Here is an 18,628-nt window from a genome sequence, read left to right as displayed (position 1 = left end):
AAATCTTCAGTGGAAGTGCAATCACAGGAATTTTCTAACAATTGTTCTTTTTTTCTTCATAGAATTTTTGAACTTTGTTTCTTTGCCTACCACCTATTTTTTATCTTGTGTACCACCTGTTGAGAATTGCTGCTTTAAAGATCTGTGTGGGTGTCGCACAGTGTTACATTAGTTTAATCAGTATAATGTCGCAATAGCAGTATTTCAGACATCTCCTCCAGTAAAACTGATAACAGCAGAAAAGCGTTTTATTGATCCAGTAAGAAGTTACTCTTCCAGTTATTAAAATCTTACTGGAATCTTTGGAATTTTTTAATTATTGAATATAGTCATCACAATCATATCAGATTTCCTCAGTGATTATTGTTATATCTCATTGTATTGAAATTATATAACAGATGCGTTTATGATTCATTTACATTTTTATGTAAAACTTTGCTCTCGTAAATTGCTATAAAACTATATGCTCATAGTTTTTGTGTATCACTTTTGTGTACTTGCGTGTATTGCTATAAAACATATGCTAATAGTTTTTGTGCAAATAAAACTTACATTTCTTCATTCAAATATTTAGTATAGCCAATAACTACAGTGAGCATAGTTATGTGAATGAAATTAAGCATATAAAACAATTTGTTTTCCAATAAATGTAAGAAAGTTTTAAATAGCAAATTTTCTAGTGTATAAGACGCACTTTTTTTCTTTGAAAATAAGTCGGGGAAAAAAAGGAGGTGCATCTTGTATGTCGATACTCAGTTTTTGATTGCATTAATTTCTGGAAATTTCCTCTTTTTTTGGAGTTATGTGGTTTTTTTCTTGTTTCCTTGCGATGTGTGGGAATATTACAGTTACGGAGAGCTTAGTAAATGTGCATCTGGCATGAAAACTGCAATTTTTGCGAACGACTTTTAAGTGTGGGAAATTTCAACTGTTTGGTGTTTCTTAAGTTTGTTGGCAAATTATGGTTCAAAAACAATGTTGAAATTGCTGTAACAAATCATGCAAGCTGGATGCAGGCTTCAAATTTTGAGGTTACACCATCAAGAAGAAGGGGAAGGCCTAACATTTGGAAAGTTTGTGAATGGGTCAAAGCATCTTGGGATGCTGTGAAAACAGAGGCAGAGGTTAAATCATGTATGAAGTGTGGCATTATTAATACACTGGATGGTACAGAGGACAATCTGTTGTATGAGGACTCGAATGCTGATTTAGGAGAGGTTTCAAGTGACTTTTCATTTAGCTATGGTGATGAGTGTTTAGGTTTTGATGAAGAAAATTAAAAGCTCTTCCCCAGATGAATTGTGGGTATAAAGTATTACTTTGTATTTATATTTAAAATACTGTAAATTCATTATAATGAAATGTGTATAAAAAAAGGGGGATGTGCCTTATGCGCCTGCAAATACGGTAATAAAGATATAAAAATATCCATTCACTTAAGAGAAACTTAAATTCATTTCCTGCAAAAATTTTAAAAGATCCTTTTAATATATTTAATGCAGCCTTTTCTTAATTAATAAGAAGTTAATATTGTTAATAACATATTTTATTTATATCGGCAATTCTGTCAATGTATACATGTTTTTCGAATGGCCTTTCATCGAATTTTACAAAATATGACTCGTATTCATAATATAAGTTTACAATGTCTCCTTCAGCCTCATGAAATTAAACAAAATATGCATTATTATTATAAAAAATTATAATGCTATTATATGCATTGAGATGAGCAGTGACTGGCAAGAGTTTTAAAGCTATTTATTAAATTTTAAATTACTTTAAAATTGAAAGAAAGCTCCAAATTTTTAAATAGGTACTAAACATTTTGATGATTGTTTGATTTACTATTTTGAAGCTTTATTATTTATCATTTATACTTTTATTATTTTTGAAACTCGGACGCTTCCAAACATATGAATTTATAATACTTACAATTCAGTAAAAACAAATACAAACTTAAAATTTTAGATTCTAAGCTTTCAAGACAGCTTCTGTACACAAAAGTACTCGCTGTTATACACTCATGTCCATAAATTAAGGATAATGCAAAATCAGGCAAAGGAAAAGTTAGAAGCAAAACAAATTTGACTTATTTGTAAAGCTTATTTATTAAACAAAAGGTAAAGAGCAAAAACAGATGCTATATGTTTGATATTATTAAAAAAATTAGCGATTTTTTTTCTCCCTGGAGCAAATTACCAAAAAAAAAAAAAAAAAAAAAAAAACTTATTTACAAAAAACCAATATTACATGGTTGGTTTGATTGTTAATACATTGTATGTCTCCCAGACGATGCAATACAGTCCGTACAACGCCTAGGCATCTGAGTATCAAATTATCGATCTGATCTTGGGGGATATTACATCACTCAAAAAGCAATGCACTCCGAAGTTCCGGTAGACATGTAGAAGGAGGTTGACGGGCTGCAACTCGTCGGCCAAGCATGTCCCACACGTGTTCTACTGGTTCAAGTCTGGTGAGAATGCTGGCCAGTCTGTACGGGTGATATCCTCCGATTGAAGGCATTCGCTTACGATATTTGCACGGTGAGGACTGGCGTTGTCATCCATAAACAAATTGTGTGCCCATGGCACCCCGAAACAAATGTACATGTTGTTCCAGAATGACGTCCCGATAGATATGGCTTGTCATGATTCCAATTTGAACATGAAGGTCAGTTCTGGAACCCAGAATAATTCCACCCCAAACGAGCACTCCTACACCACCGTAACGGTGTCGTTCAATGATGCTTTCTTGGTGGTAACGAATACCTGGAGCTCTCCATATGAAAGTCCGGCGAGAATCAGACTGCAAGCTAAACCTGGACTCGTCGGAAAACATCACAAAAGCCCACTGTTGCGGTGTCCACAGTGCATGCTCTCTACTCCAGGCTAACCGCAGGCGACAGTGAGTTGCAGTAAGTGGAACGCATCTGACAGGTCTACGAACATATAAACCAATCTGCCCTAAGCGTCTGTACACGGTCTGCCTTGAAATTGTCGTACCAGTGGCTGAAGAGAGCTGACGAGGCAGGTCTCAGGCTGTGCTCCACCTGTTTGTTTTGGCAGTAACTGCCAAATACCGGTCCTTATTCGGCGCTGTAACTCTGGGGCGACCTGTGGTGTAACGTCTACTCACATTACCATCATCTGGGAATCGTTGCCAAAGGCTGGAGATGACACTCTGGGCAATTCCAAGTTTGTCTGATACTTCCAGTTGGGTACGCCCACATTCCAGATGGCCGATAATTCTACCACGTAAAAAATCATCCAAATGCGTCCTTTGTCGGTTATTGCACTGAAATGCTTATAAAGCCCCTGCGAACTATTTGGTTATTGCACTGAAATGCTTATAAAGTGCCTGCGAACAATTTTACTTCTTTGCCTGTATTCGTTATATATCACTTTCTTACATTCTCGTCATTGTGAAGTACCATCGGTGTCATCTGGTTACTTCCTAAAATTTGCATATGATTCTTGAAGATGTGTGTTGTGATGTTACAGGTGATATTTTAGTATATTTTAGAGTTCGATTTCCGCGTGACTCCGAATTATCCTTAATTTATGGACATGAGTGTAGTAGCAACTTTGTTGCAGCATATTTTGGGTGCCCCCATGCTGCACAGACACTATACATTTACCACCCACCAACCTTTTTGAGATTAACTGTTATAGTAGCACCTTTCTTTTCAATTGTTGCAGGGAGATGAGTTTGCACTATCTCTAAAAAATACATTAAATGGAAAATTTACTTGTGAATTTTTAATTATAATTACTGCATATTTAAACAGAAAGTCAATTAATTAAAAACCATAACATTTTTGCGATGCAACTATCACACGGAGGACGAGTCCAAGGATTTTCAAGTTCTCTTTCCCTACGATCAGCTTCTTGAAAGAACTTTTCGGCTTGCAGCATATTTTGGGTGCCCCCATGATGCACAGACACTATGCATTTACAACCCCCGAACCTTTTCCGAGATTCGAACCCGAGTGCTTTGGTACGGCAGTCGGCCTGATCGAGCGGTAAAATATAATGTAAAAGAACAAAGCTTTACTTAATTCAGCTCAATTACTGACAAGTGGATAGATAACAAACTAAGTAACAATACATCATAAAAATTAAATAGCAGAACAAATGAGGATTAAACATCATTTTAAGAATAAAGAAAAGTTAGACATTTTAAATAACATTTTAAACATTTGCGATCAGATAAAACTGCTATTTTATGTTGTCTTCTAATTCATTTAAAGTCTTCTTGACATAACAGGTTCATACACTAAATATATTACTCTTCCTTCATGCATTGGGATATCTTTCCAGATGCTAATATCTACCTGCTTTATTTCTTCTGGGATGGTCACATATGCATTTAGTAGCACTATGCACTATTCATGGAAGTCTGGTCTTATTTTATTCGATTTTTTGAATAATTAAGATTTGACTCAGGCTGAGAGCTACGGGTGCTGGGTGTGATTTAATTTGGCAGATTTCATATTATACGTAATGTAAGTTATCAAGATATTTTGTAAATGATGATGTACATAAAAATATATTTATAAATGTTGACTTATGTAAAATAACCTATGATAACTTCAGGGATTTAAATGCCCCCCTTTTTTTTTTTCACTTACCCAACTGTACTCTTCGGCTAGCGTGTCCGACATCACTTCAAAATATTTGTTACGATTACTATTAATATGTTTACGTTAGTCTCCTTTAACATTAATATGTTTCAATTCATTGACCTAAATAAATAAATATATAAATAAAAATTGACTTTAATCTATAAATGCATAACCAACAAGATTTCTTATTCTATCATTTAAGAAAATTATTTCAACTTCACAGAACACTCAAGAAATCTAACTTTCCTCAAAATAAAATGCAAATGTAATGGAAACTTATTTATAAAATCATAACGTTTTCATTGCTTTGAGTTCCATATTTGTATTTTAGTACATTTTATGCAGTTAGTTTTTATATAAAGAAAATAAGATAATACTGAAATAGAAAATTTCATTTAAGCAAAAACGTAACAGAAATTACTTTATAAAATGAAAATGTGTGCAAAAAGTAAACAAAATAAAATAAAATAAAATAAAAAAAAAAAAAAAAAAAAACTATTAGGATTAATGTAAAATATTATTTTACAATACCACAGGAGCTATGTTGTTGAGAAACATTCTCTCTAAAAATTGAAGTTCTAATTCAGTTTTTAATTGGAATACATTTAATTCTGAATTTTTCGGTTGATTGCACAGTTAGGAGTTTTCAGCAACTCCACCTTTTCTTGCAATATTTGTAATCTAGATAAAGAATTTAAATTTTTTAAGATTAGATGTTGAAGTTCTGCGGAAGAGAAAAGGTCAGGGTATTACATATTTAATTCAGAAGTCAAACAACAAAAATCAGCGTTATATTTACAAAATTTTCACAGTAAACAGTCACTGTGAAAATTTTGTAAATATAACGCTGATTTTTGTTGTTTGACTTCTGAATTAGTATTTATTCGGCGTGTTATTGTGTCTTTATTACATAATTATTCTAAAAACCTGAAAACAGAACACTTTTAAAAAATTGACTATTGGCAAATTCAGAAAGTTACTGTTAAAAAATTTCCAGCTGCGGTAAGATAGATTTCCCACAAAGCAGGTTTAGGATTTGCTAGATTTGGCGAGAAATCACCCATTTGGCAACATCTTTCAGCGAAATTGGCAATATGCCGTAGACGGATGGAGAACCATTTAGAACGAGTTCTTACTGGTTTGACTTAGAATGTTCTCGAATGCATGCTAAAAGCTATATAAACCCTGCCTGTATGCGGAGTAGCAGTAGTATCTCGAGTCTATCGAGTTGATTTTCAGTCTAGTATTGAGTTGATTGGGGAGTGCGTAGAGAGAGTCTCTTAATGTATCGCGAGTTAGTGCATCATCGAGTCTTATCTTGGAGTGTGTTGAGCTCCAAGAACGATTGAACTGAGTCAGAAGCTGTATTCTAGTGCTTATTGTGGAGTGCATCGCGAGTTATAGCGTCGAGAATCTCGACAGTACGTCGAGTTCTGAGAAGACTGAACCTAGTCGGGAGCTGTACTCTAGCACTTTGCTGTGAAGCTGTCTTCACTGTTACAGCCTAAAGGCTCTGTTGCTGATTGTTTCAATGTGCTTGTCGCAGTTTTTGGACGACTGTAAACATGTTTTTGGAGATGTCCTGAATAATACTGGCAAATACATTGTGTGTTTATTAAGTGTCATCGTTAATCACTCCAAATTGCATGAACCTGTACAGGAATGCAACAGTACGAAACCTTTATTGGGTCTTTCTGATGAGCCTGCTTTTGGAGTATTAGTCCTCAGATTTGCAGTGAGGACTAGCTAAAACAGATGCAGAAAATTCTGGTTGAAAATATTTTCCTTGTGTGCACTCTGGTAGCAATGGCAAGCACAGCTCTGCTAGCTTTTTTACTATAGTACTTTTTTACTGTTTTTTACTTGTTTACTTTTTTTACTCATCTGAAGAATCGGAGAATTTAAATCGCTGGTGTTTTTTTTTTTTTTTTTTTTTTTTTGTTGTTGTTGTTTCCGCACCAAATTCTGCACTTTTCGATGTCTGAAAACTTCATAGCCAACTTTAACTTTTCTATGCCTTTTTCACTGAAAATTTTAAATTTCCGTTATCACTCATAAACAATAATTTAACATAAAGCAAAAAGAATGAATTAAATAATCGTTTAATGTTAGATTAAACATCTAAATGTTCTAGCAGCATTTATTTGCTCATGTATAATTATCGAAATATTTGATGTAAAATTAAATTAACAGTCATGGCTACATTATTTTATAAAATTCTGCAAATTTCAGATATTTTGCAACAATTTATTCAATAAATAAATCAAATAGAATTTTTATGGTTTCGAATTGTAGGATTATACTATTTCATTATTTTTCCACTGCAAAATTAAGGTGACCGAATAGATTTTGAGAGCATCAAATTTGTATAAAAAAAATGCAGTTAAATGTTAAAGCAAATATATATTATATCCTGATATGATTGTTAATTTTTGAATTTTTTAATACATGCATTCCTATTTTTAAACAACTAGTCTGGTAATTAAAATAATGTTAAGATTCAAAAACCAAACTACCAACTCGTACTAATAATTTATGGATAAAAGTACTAAAAATGGAGATGTTACTATATTTTAAAAATATTTTGGTACTGATGTCATTCATAACAGCATTTTCCATGTTCTATTCAGCTTTCTAAATTATACAGTGAGAAAAATGAGCAACAAGAACACATAATTATAGAAAATATCATACTTGTCGATGCAAAAATTTAGAGAACCCGGTGAAATTGCCAAAGTTCTCAATAATCTGGGGCTTGATGTGATGCAATCATTTTGTTCAGTTTGATTCATTTTTTCATATTACATATGTCATTTATCCATATCAGCCCAAAACCAAGAATTTGGCACCGTTTGTACACCTTCATCAAATTCAGCAATGTAAAAGAAACTCTTGAAAAGCTAAAATAATTATTTTAGGTATTTTAGGTAAATTTAAAATAGATCAAGTCTTAAAATAAATAAAAAAGCACTATTTCATTCAAAATATTTCAGGTTCAAAGCATAAGTTTAGAGAAGAACAATTTACAAATAGATTTGAGTTTTAATACAATTTATTCCTGTGTTCTTATTAAATACGCATTACTGTTCTTTTTTAATCGATACAGATTTAAGTTTTGGTAGAGGGATATTTTTTTTTTACTTTGGTGTAATAAAGGCGTTTCTTCGAAAACATAAATTGGAAGAAATATTCTTGATGAATACTTACAAAATAATCTCTCTCTTTATTTATTTATTTATTTATTTATTTTTAAATCTTAAATGATCATAAACAGCGTTTTTGTTAAAAATGCTATCTGTAAAATTTTCTTTAGTAAACACCAGCAAAATGGAAACTGCCCTAACATAATTAGAATTTTATTTATTTTATTAATGTATGTATAATGATGTATCTAAGTATGAAATCAATTAAAAATCAGCTTGCCTTTAAAAAAAAAGCCTTGCTTTTATCAATTAACCCAAGTACATTTAGAAACAAATTTAATTGGTTTAATTATTCAGAGACTACTTTTAAGGAATGACTATATAGAAAATATTTCATATGAAATAAAGTTGCAACACTTAACTAATAGGATCACGTTCATTATTCTTTGCAGAACTTTATTGACATAGCTAATTTTATCTGCATATACATGTTTATGAATTAAATGTATATTCAACTGAGTAAAAGGAAATAATTATTTAATTTAAATTTTGTATATTTTGCTCTTTAAACAACCTGTTATTAGTAGTATATTCTGAGGCAGGAAAATGATGTTCTATTTTTATTGCATTGCATGATTATTTTCGTGTTATTTAAAAAAACATTAGCAAGCCTTGTGAAAACATAATCGAGTATATTTAGTTATCAATTAAATAAATTACATCATCAATTAAATAAATTACACAGACATCAGAAGTATGCAACCTGATAATGTAATGAAAGTATGTAGCATTTATGAAAAATTGTGGCTCGAATTGAAAGAACAGGAAATTTCTACAAATATTCTCATATTTAGAGTTGATTTTGGACTGACATCACTTTCATGAATTATTAGTTTTTTCTTCTTGATTGGTATGATGTCTCTTTCATCACTTGAGTATTCGTGATACAATTCTGCTTCAATAGATGATAAATTAGGGGAGATCTCACATCGACTAGACTTCATGATGAAATCCATAATTAACAATTGCCTGTTGTTTTTTTGTCCCCCTAAATCTTTTTAAACATCCGTATATAGATTTAAACACTTACTAAGCTCCCCTTGGAATCGGAGATTTCATTCGACATTTGTGTCATATTGTAAAAAATGATTACCTAATTTTCTTCCCAATTCAAGTCCTACACTGATGACTTTAGCTGTGAATGCAGCTGGTTCAGATTGGTCTTCATCATGTTTATTTGTTTCATGAATCATGTTAACTAACTCATCCTCATTTAGTTCTTCATCAACCATTATTCCTTTAATATATGCTTGAGCTAAATCCTCAAAACCTTCTCCTACTACAGTTTGAGCCAATTTAGTGATCTGAGAATATTCACACTCTAATGGTAATCTATCATTCTCATCTTTAGCAACATCCAGCGTATTGCTTTCCAGCATGCGTTGAGCATTGATTGTTTAATCTGAGTATATGACAGTCCAACACAATCTAAGATTGTAAATTTCTTCCAAGCATCCATAAGAGTAAGATTCATTATTCTCCATTTTTTCTAAAATATACCTAAAGGTTTGTTTGATATACACAATGTTGTAAAAGCCAGAAAATATTACTTGATTCAATGGCTGTAATAAAGAAGTTGTATTTTTTGGGCAAAAAGACTATTTCTACTTTTTTGTGTTGTAAATTTTGAAGATGACCAGGTGCATTATCTATTAAAAGAAGAGTCTTAAAAGGCAATCCTTTTTTACCTAAATAATTTTTGACATCTGGGACAAACATGGTAAGAAATCATTCATTGAACCTTATGGCAGTGACCCGTGCTTTCCTGTTAGGCATCCAATAAAAGGGAAGGTTATTTATATTTGTTCCTTTAAATGAACATGGTGTTTTTGATTTGTTAATAACCAATGGTTTCATTATATAATTGCCTGAAGCATTGCAACAGAAAAAAATTGTATGACTTTTCACTACCTTATGACCACTAGCTGATTTGCAAGGTACAGTCAAAAGTCGTTAATTCGGACACCTATAATCCGGAATGATCTATAATCCGGACCTCAAAGCTAAAAACTTTCTGCGCATGTGCCGCGTTAGCACAGGCGTTTTACGCGAGCGCGTAAGAACTTGACTACTGCGCATATGCGTGTGAGCAAGCGCAGAATACGTTTTCGCCTGCGCGTTTAATGTATAACGGACGGTGTAGGCTAAAATTATCTAATTATCTATTTCAGTTAATGTTAATGATTGCGTTGTTCCTTAATCTTCGAATAGGATCCCGCTTATTATTTTTTGCAGACTGTAAGAGCAATTTTATAAAAGTAAACTTGAACTTTCGATTATGTCAAATAGAATTTCCGATGCTGGAACTTCCAAAGGATCTACAAAACGAAAGTATGTTTCAATGTCCAACAAACAAAAAGTGAAATTGCTGAAAAAAATGGATAAAGACATGAAGAATGTGACAGAGAGGTTAGTGAAAACGAAAAAATTTCCATTGACCAGTTAGTCGGTATTCTCGGCACAGCAATTAACGGGACTTGAACAGCAGAACTCTTTAACTGAAAAGAAATTATGTCTGTTTATAGAATTAAAGAGAAAGTATTAGTATCACATAAAATGAAGCAACTTAAACAACTTACATTGAAAGAAATGTTTAATAAAGTAAACAAATAAATATTAAGCTTTTTTTTTTTGTAAATTTTGATACCCTTTAGATCATAATTGTTCTTTATTTCATAAATTACGGTTTCATATTTTTAATTTTAGAATTTCTGCATGCCATCTTACGAGATTTAAACTGATGATCTATAATCCGGAAAAATCGATAATCCGGAATCGCCGAAGTCCCGACGAGTCCGGATTAACGACTTTTGACTGTATTTTTTTTTTTTTTCAGAACAACGTAGACACGTCAGCATTGAAGATCTGATCAGAAATGTAGGAGATCGTGGCAATTGATTTCAGCAAATTTTGCTGGATATTGTTGTTACATTCGAATCAGCAGATGCACTTTCTCCTTTCAATCTTAGATTATGTAAAGAATGCCTTTGTTTAAATATTATTAAATCTCTCAAACCAACCATGACTTGTGGAAAAAGATACCTTTTTTTCATCTGACAAAGTCGATAGTGACCGATTCTTAAGTGCTTTATAAATTTTTAAAGCCTTGTTTCTAATAGCATCAGTATCAATTGGAATCCATTTTAAATTTTCGTCTTCTACCCATATCTAATTCTTTTTCTAGTAGAGTCTTCATTTTTTTTTTTTAATTGTCCTTATTGTGGCTTCGTTCATGGAGTAAAATTTAGCAACATTTGTTACTCCTTCTCTATTACATAGATGATCTAATATTTTAATTTTTGCTTCTAATTTCATTTTTGATTTTTTTTTAAAAATCGTTTTGGCATTATAATACTTTAAAAAATTTACATAAATTATAAAAAATGCCACAAAAACTATAAATGTTGAAAACTTGCTAGTAAACATTCAGATATGTAGATAAAAATGATGTAATCCTTGCTGCTAAAATACTGATACTGCATTAGTTCGCGTGAACCATATAATTTAAAATTTTACTGTTATGAAATACATATACATACTATTGAGATTCCCCTAACACGGGGAATCCCCATCCTTGTTGTTGCCACCAGTGTTACCAAAGAAATGAGATTAAAAAATGACTTCAAATGTATGTATTTGCATTTATGCAGCAAATACTATTTTACTAAGTTTTTGAAATCTGTTAATTTTTAAACTGTGTAAAACTGAAATCATGTAAAACAGGTAAGTACTGTATAAATCGAGGGATAGGTGTATTTCCACGAGATGTTAATACATCAGAACTTTAAATGTCTGTACATATATACTTGAAGATGAAATCCTGCAAAGTTGACAAATGTTTTTAGGAAAATGAAAATTAAAATGGAAATACAAATTTAAATTTCAATAAATTTGACTTTCTTATCGTCAAGACTGCACTTGCATTGTTTTAGAGTGGAATTCATACAGAAAAGCTTCTAATTTCAAAATTGTCGTGTAGTTTTTGTAGTAAAATATATTCCTGTTTCTAACTTTTCCAGGTCTAATAAAGAATACTGCTTTAACATATGGTTAAATAAAATGAAAAGGCATGATCTTTTGTAGTATTTGTAATAATTTGTCTGTCATGTTACCACAAGTTTTTGTTGGTGTTAATTGTTTTTTATTTTCATTTTTTACTCAGAATTGCAGAATTCCAGGTCTTTAAATTTCTAAAAGATAAGCAACAAAGCATAGTATTTAAGAAAAATTTTTATTATTTGCACTTCAAATGCCGCATATGTCAACTAAGTTTAAAGTTGTATATTTTAATACAGAATTAAAAAGAATTAACACCAACGTGCTGCTAATTTGTGTGTGTCCAGTGAATTAGAGGAAAGACCATTCTTAATGCCCATCAACCATGATTTACCAACAATGCGAGAAACAGGCCATCTTTGGAAATCAGAATTTATTTTAGCAACATAAACGTTATTTATACTAGATTTGCATTTGCTGTCATGTAAGTTTTTGATGGGCTTCTGAAACAAAAGAAAATATTTGTTGGTGGTATGATGAAATAAAATATTTGATACTAATACTCTCCGACTGTCATCTAAAATCACACAATCGTTTCCTTTGTTGAAACAATTTATTGTGAATAGGTTTTCTTTTCCTTTTTTATTTGGACATCTGCAGCTTCATTTAGAGTATGCCCTTCCTCGATGAACTAATGTTCAGTTGTAGTGGGTTCCTGGGCATAGCCTTATCCCAGTGTAGTAAGTTAATACTTTTACGAATGTTAAAGAAATAATGTTGCTGAAGTTCGTAAAAATAAAAATTCGAAGAGCAGTTATGGCAGTGAAATGAAATGAAAGCAATTGTGACATTATAATCAGTAGTAATGGCAGAGTTTGCAGCAAATATAAGATGATGAGTTTTGAAGTTAAAACCTAGAGCTAGTTGGAGTGTGAGCAGCAGAGGCAATCGGGGGCGGAGAGAGAAGAAAAAGCCCTTTTCTTCTTTTTTCTTCCCCCTCTCCTCGAGTATTCAAGGCTGAATGGTTCAGTAGTCAGGTGGTAGGCGGGAGCTTGTTGAACTTCTGTTGGCTGGCAGAGGAGTAATCCTATTGGGTGAAGTGTGATTTACAGTGTGCTACGGGGAAGGCCTAGGCTGTTTTCAATCCATACTCCTTTACAAGGGTACAAAGACACACATCATTTCCAGGTTCCTGGGTTGTACCTTATCCTGTGTATAGCACATGAAATACACTGGTGTGCAAAAATTAAGGACGAAGTCGAAAAATTAGCATATCAGCTGAACGAAGAGGCAGAGCGGACAGAAAGACCAATCCCGAGATTAAGTAAGGTGATCTACGGTAGCACTTGCGCAGATATGCAGGTAGACATAATGGGGGAGTGTCTGAGTTGTATAAAGCATGTTCTCGGTGAAAGATCAGTATTTCTGGCAAAGAGATTGCACACCGTATAGCAGTTAAAATCACACTGAGTTGCTGCCTCGGCGAGAAATGGCGAATAATCAATCTGTTAGATGACATCTGGATGCTTTTACCCGAGGTCATTGGGAAGTTGGAGGAAGGCCGCCGTGTGACAAGTGTGGCTGCAGAGATCGGAATTGCTCACAGCATCGTTTCACGACTTTGGAGACAATTTAAAACTACAGGAACAGCTATCCGGGGGTTTAGTAGTGGTCGTTCACGAGGAACCACACCTGCAGATGACCGGTATATTGCCTTACAGGCCAGAAGAAACAGGCGGCAGACAGCGGGAGAAATCGCTAGACACACGACGCAGGCGACTGGACGACAGATATCGCGTTTTACCGTGGCCAGAAGACTGCAGGGTGGTGGTCTGTTTGCACGACGCCCTGTACGGTGTGTACCTCTAACGCCTGCCCATCGGAGAAGGCGTTCTCTGTGGTGCCGGGAACACCGGAATTGGAGAGACAATGAATGGGGACGAGTACTCTTTACAGATGAGAGCAGATTCAGTCTGAGTAGCGATTCTCATCGCATACTCATCTGGAGAGAGCGGGGAAGCCGCAATAATCGATCGAACATCATTGAAAGGGACAGGTATGGAGGTGGCGGTGTTAACTTCCGAAGGTTTAGCAAGACGGATGTTGTCTGTTTTTGGTTATGAAAAGTATAAATTGTTAGTGTAACTAACTGTGCGTTCTGTGTCTGGGTGTGAGATGTTAATGTAAAACTGAGTAGCGTAGTGATCAGCTAGTGACTCAGCTTTCTCAGTTTCTGTGTATGTGATCCCAGAGGGGCCATTAAGGGGCAGAATATTTGTGTAGCATCTATTATATCTAGAAGCAGCTTTCCATATACATGATCATCAGTAGAGAGTGATTCTAAATATCTAGACCATTTGTTTTGTGCGTGTACTGACTTCCTGATTCAGCCGATTTAAAATTCTCTTAACTTCTGGGCATCTGGTCCTCTGCCATATTTTTCTAGCTCTCTTTCTGTTAGCTAAAAGTTCTCTAATAGCAGGATCTCTGGCCCTACCAGTCAACGGGACCGCCTTGCTATTTTTCAGAGCACGGTTAAGTGTGCTAGTAAAATCTTCGATAACTGCGTCTAACTCGTCTTCACTGTGTATCGCGGGTAACGGGTACTGAGTGTTGTTTAGAGCTACCCAGTTCATAATAAAGGCTCTTTTGTGTGATGTACTAAAGCTACTGATATTCACCTCCATTAAAACAGGGTTATAATCAGAGAATAGTTCACGTAATCTTTCTATCCTTGATGGTTGATAAATATTTTTTAGCAGGAAAAATTCAATAATGCTTGCAGATCTATAGCATGTTGGGTAGGAGGGAGCTACAACAGTAAAGTTGGCCGTTGAGGCAAATTGATTAACAATGTGACCATTTGAATTATCATTTCTGCAGTTCCGATTTTTGTGGTGTGAGTTAAAGTCTCTACCTATGATAATTTTATTGTTTAGTTTGGATATAGCCATTAAATCGGCGAAAAATCCTTCTGTGGTTTACGGTTGAGTAACTAGATCGAGACGAACGTGATTGGTTGTAGAGTGTGTGGTATGATTATGATAGCTACCGCCTTCATGGCCGAAAGCTGTTGAACTGTGATTACAAAGTGAGAGATGGAGCGCTTAAGGATCCTCGTTAAGCGCTCCATCTCTCACTTATTTCAATTTTTTCCACCAGCATTTTTTGTGATTGGTTGAAATTCTTTCTTGTCTTCAATCCATACTAATTTAAAGGGATGGCTGAGTGAATGAGGGGCTAGAGGACATGATGGACAAATTAAATTAAGCCTGCTTCAATATTAATTAGTGATGCGATAGGAATAAAAATTTTAATTTTCCCAATTTTTGGTGCTAAGCTAGGCAATTAGGTATATTACAATAATTAGTTAAAGAATAATTAATTAGTTTTTTGGGTCTTTTTTAAACTGGTGTAAAGGCCCTTATTTTCGTGAGCCCGTCGTAATCGCAAAAATCAAAGCTTTGCGAAATACTTTTCCCCCCCCCCAACTTTACTTAAGTACTTTTAAAATTTTTCAACTTTCTGTTCTGTTCATGTAAAATTCGTGAAATTTTCAACTCGCGAAATCACCGATATATTCATTTTTGTGAAAATTACGGCCTGCAAAAATAAGGGCCTTTACAGTAATTAAACGTTTATCAAAAACCTTTATTGTATGTCTCTGAGGATGGTTTTAGGCCTTTTCCTGTGTTCTTCGGATTTGATATGATTTAAAATTGGTATTGTGGACTTGTTTGCCCTGGTTATATCATTGTAGAATTTTTGACTGGAGGAACAACTTTTGGTTGTGGTGGTGTAGGTAAATTTTGACTTGAAGTGCTTCGTTGATTTACAGTGTTAACTGCATTCTGGACATAATTAGTATCGTTTTCAGGGTCCAGAGGACGAAATATATTTTTCATGGCAATGAAATTTGATGCATCTCTAAGAATTACAGTTTTTTAAAATCTGTTTTACACGGGAACCGATTGTCCGATTTTGATGCGGTTTCCTGCATTCAATAGCAATTTCATGCTCCACAAATTTTATATCTGCATCTCAAATAGGATGCAAGTTGTAGGAAAATGCTTTTGAAAGCAGCAAGCCGCATCAAAATCACACGACTCGAAAGTTAATGATCCATTTTGATGCGTTTTGCTGCTTTCAACTGCAAATGCATGCCCCATCATTTTGATATAAGTTTTATGTCTGTATCTCAATTAGGGCGTAATTTCGCCGGGTTGTCTGTCTATACCAGGGTTTCTTAAACTGGAGTCGCTGGACTTGCAGCAGGGGGTTGCCTAGAATTTTAGCAGTTTTGATATTTCTTTAATTTATTATAATACTTTTACAATTACCAAATATTTTTACATAATACAATACATCTTAAAATAGATATGGCAATATAGACAAAGAAAAAAAAAATGAATCCGTTTCGACGCCTTCATTTTATAATAGAAACGTTCATTTTTCTTGCTTTGCACGTGACGCTGTCATTTCATCTGTTACTTATTTAAAATGTTCACATTGTTCTATGTCTTAAAATTAGAAATTAAATGTAGTGACCTAAAACTGCAAGTGTACAAAAGAAAAAATTGACAGTTTCACTCACGCATGTGTCGGATTTGCGCAGTACTTATTGGGTTCCACAGAATTTTTGTAAATACAGTCAAAAGTAGTTAATCCGGACTCGTCGGGACTTTGGCGATTCCGGATTATAGATCATCAGTTTAAATCTGGTAAGATGGCATGAAGAAATTATACAATTAAAAATATGAAACCGTTATTTATGAAATAAAGAACAATTATGATCTAAAGGGTATCAAAATTTACAAAAAAAAAAGCTTAATATTTATTTGTTTACTTTATTAAACATTTCTTTCAACAAGCACATGCGTAAAGCATACATTAAGCATAGTCGAAATTAGAAAATTGCAACCAGAAAACTATTTGATGTGTACTTGTGGTATTTATAATGACAAGGAATTTGATTTAAATCATATCAAAGACGGAATACATCGAGATGAAATACTACATTTAGTAAGGAATTATAAGCCGAATAAAATAAAAACATTTGCCCTGAAGATAAGGATAGTGCTGACAAATCAACTTCCAGTTCATTGCGCGCTGCGATGTCCCCCCCGCAGAGCAGCATGAAATTGATAAACAGATTTCGGAATGGTTAAGAAACAAAGGATATGCCTTTTTCCATTTTTTGCAGCAATTCCACTTTTTGTTTAATGGACTTCGAAACATACTTTTGCTTTGTAGATCCTGTACATATTAGTAAATATATATCGGAAATTCTGTTTGACATAATCGAAAGTTCAAGCTTACTTTTATAAAATTGCTCTAACAGTCTGCAAAAAATAATAAGCCTGATCCAATTCAAAGATTAAGGAACAACGCAATCTGCAACATTAACTGAATTAGATAATTTTAGCTCAGCTTATACCGTCTGTTATACGTTAAACGCGCATGCGTAAACGTATTATGCGCATGTGCACAGGCAAAGTCACAGCCGTAAAGGTCTTATGAGCACACGTAAACGCGACGTATGCGCAGAAAGTTTGTAGCTTTGAGGTCCGGATTATAGATCATTCCGGAGTATGGGTGTCTGAATTAATGACTTTTTGACTGTATTATGGCGTCCTGGGAATCGCAAAAAATTCTCAGTGGTAATAAGGTATTGCAACTGAAAAATATACTATACGTATGTATGCCTTATAGGCTTACCATCTTCGTGGTTAGAATTAGCGTTTGAATTATCCGAGATTTCATGTTGTTTTCTTTTTATATTTAACTTAAAATTATCATTAAAAGCATTAGCAAGGCTATCTAAGGGTTTTTTTAGCATACTGAGATATTTAAAAACACACTTACCCTTAAGGGGCTCCAGTACTTTCAATGTATCACAGTTTGCTTTTGCCGTAAGAGGTGTATGCTGGTCCATGTCCGATGCGACTCGTACAGCATCCAATTGTTGCTTGAGGAGACGAGTATTCTCAATCTTAGCTTCTAAGGGGATGATTTGAGTATGGAACGAGTTAAGAGAAGATTAAGAGACATATCCTAAAATAATATGTCCAATTGTATCAAAATATTAGCAGTTTACAGCTATAAGGTGAATTATTCAGTATAATGATTTTTTAATGTTGACACTGATGGCAAATTGCTGCTAGAAATTCTGTGGTTTAGAGATATATAATCGTCCAGAATATAATATTTCATCACAATTATTCTTTTTCAAAGTAAAAAAATAAAATTTACAATAAAGCTTAGAACTAACATGAAAACTAATAGATAGTTCTTGTAACTATGCAATACATCTGGATTTATATCATAAAAATATTTTTCAATAAATAATAGATCAATAAATAAGTATCTTAATATTTTATTCATACTTACAAGCCAGATGATGGGTAACAGGTATAAGAACACACCTCTATTTTCCATGCAATGCAGAAAAATACATAGTAGCTTCATCTGCCAAACGGTCTAGTACATTTATGCAGCATTGTTGTCTAACAAGACTCCAGGTAACTCGAGAATCATGGGAATATTCCAAGTAAACACCACTTTCCCATTGAAATTTTTAAATTTCAGTCACTTAAATCTAATATCCATACATAATTTACATAATCTTACCACATAAAAGATTAATCATTATTATAATTAAAAGATTTACTTCAAAAGATATTTTACAAATAGATATTTTAGATAGGAGAAAAACATATTTATTATATATGCCTTGTACAATGACTAGAACTTTAAGCACTTAAGTGTAACTAAGCAGATGGAACAAATAAATATAATACTG

General features: G+C 33.5%; 1 protein-coding gene across 3 annotated transcripts in view; it reads right to left on the bottom strand.

The window, feature by feature from the left end:
- LOC146998832 (uncharacterized) overlaps positions 1-18,369 on the bottom strand; it is a 221,497-nt gene extending 203,128 nt beyond the window's left edge. For 2 of the 3 annotated variants that reach the window (XR_015039756.1, XM_085811716.1), the window contains exon 1: positions 17,692-18,369. The gene's annotated coding sequence lies outside the window, so the exon portion shown is untranslated. Of the gene's footprint in view, positions 1-6,293; positions 7,528-17,691 lie in introns of those variants that run through there. The other variant, XR_015039755.1, reaches the window with a different exon arrangement.
- Positions 18,370-18,628: the final 259 nt, after the last annotated feature.

The sequence above is a fragment of the Stegodyphus dumicola genome, chromosome 2 (assembly GCF_044657685.1).
Source record: "Stegodyphus dumicola isolate Sdum_Otavi_A_Nest chromosome 2, ASM4465768v1".
Lineage (NCBI taxonomy): Eukaryota > Metazoa > Arthropoda > Arachnida > Araneae > Eresidae > Stegodyphus > Stegodyphus dumicola.
Note: the sequence above shows the minus strand (reverse complement) of the source record. Positions and strands in the feature narration are given on the sequence as shown.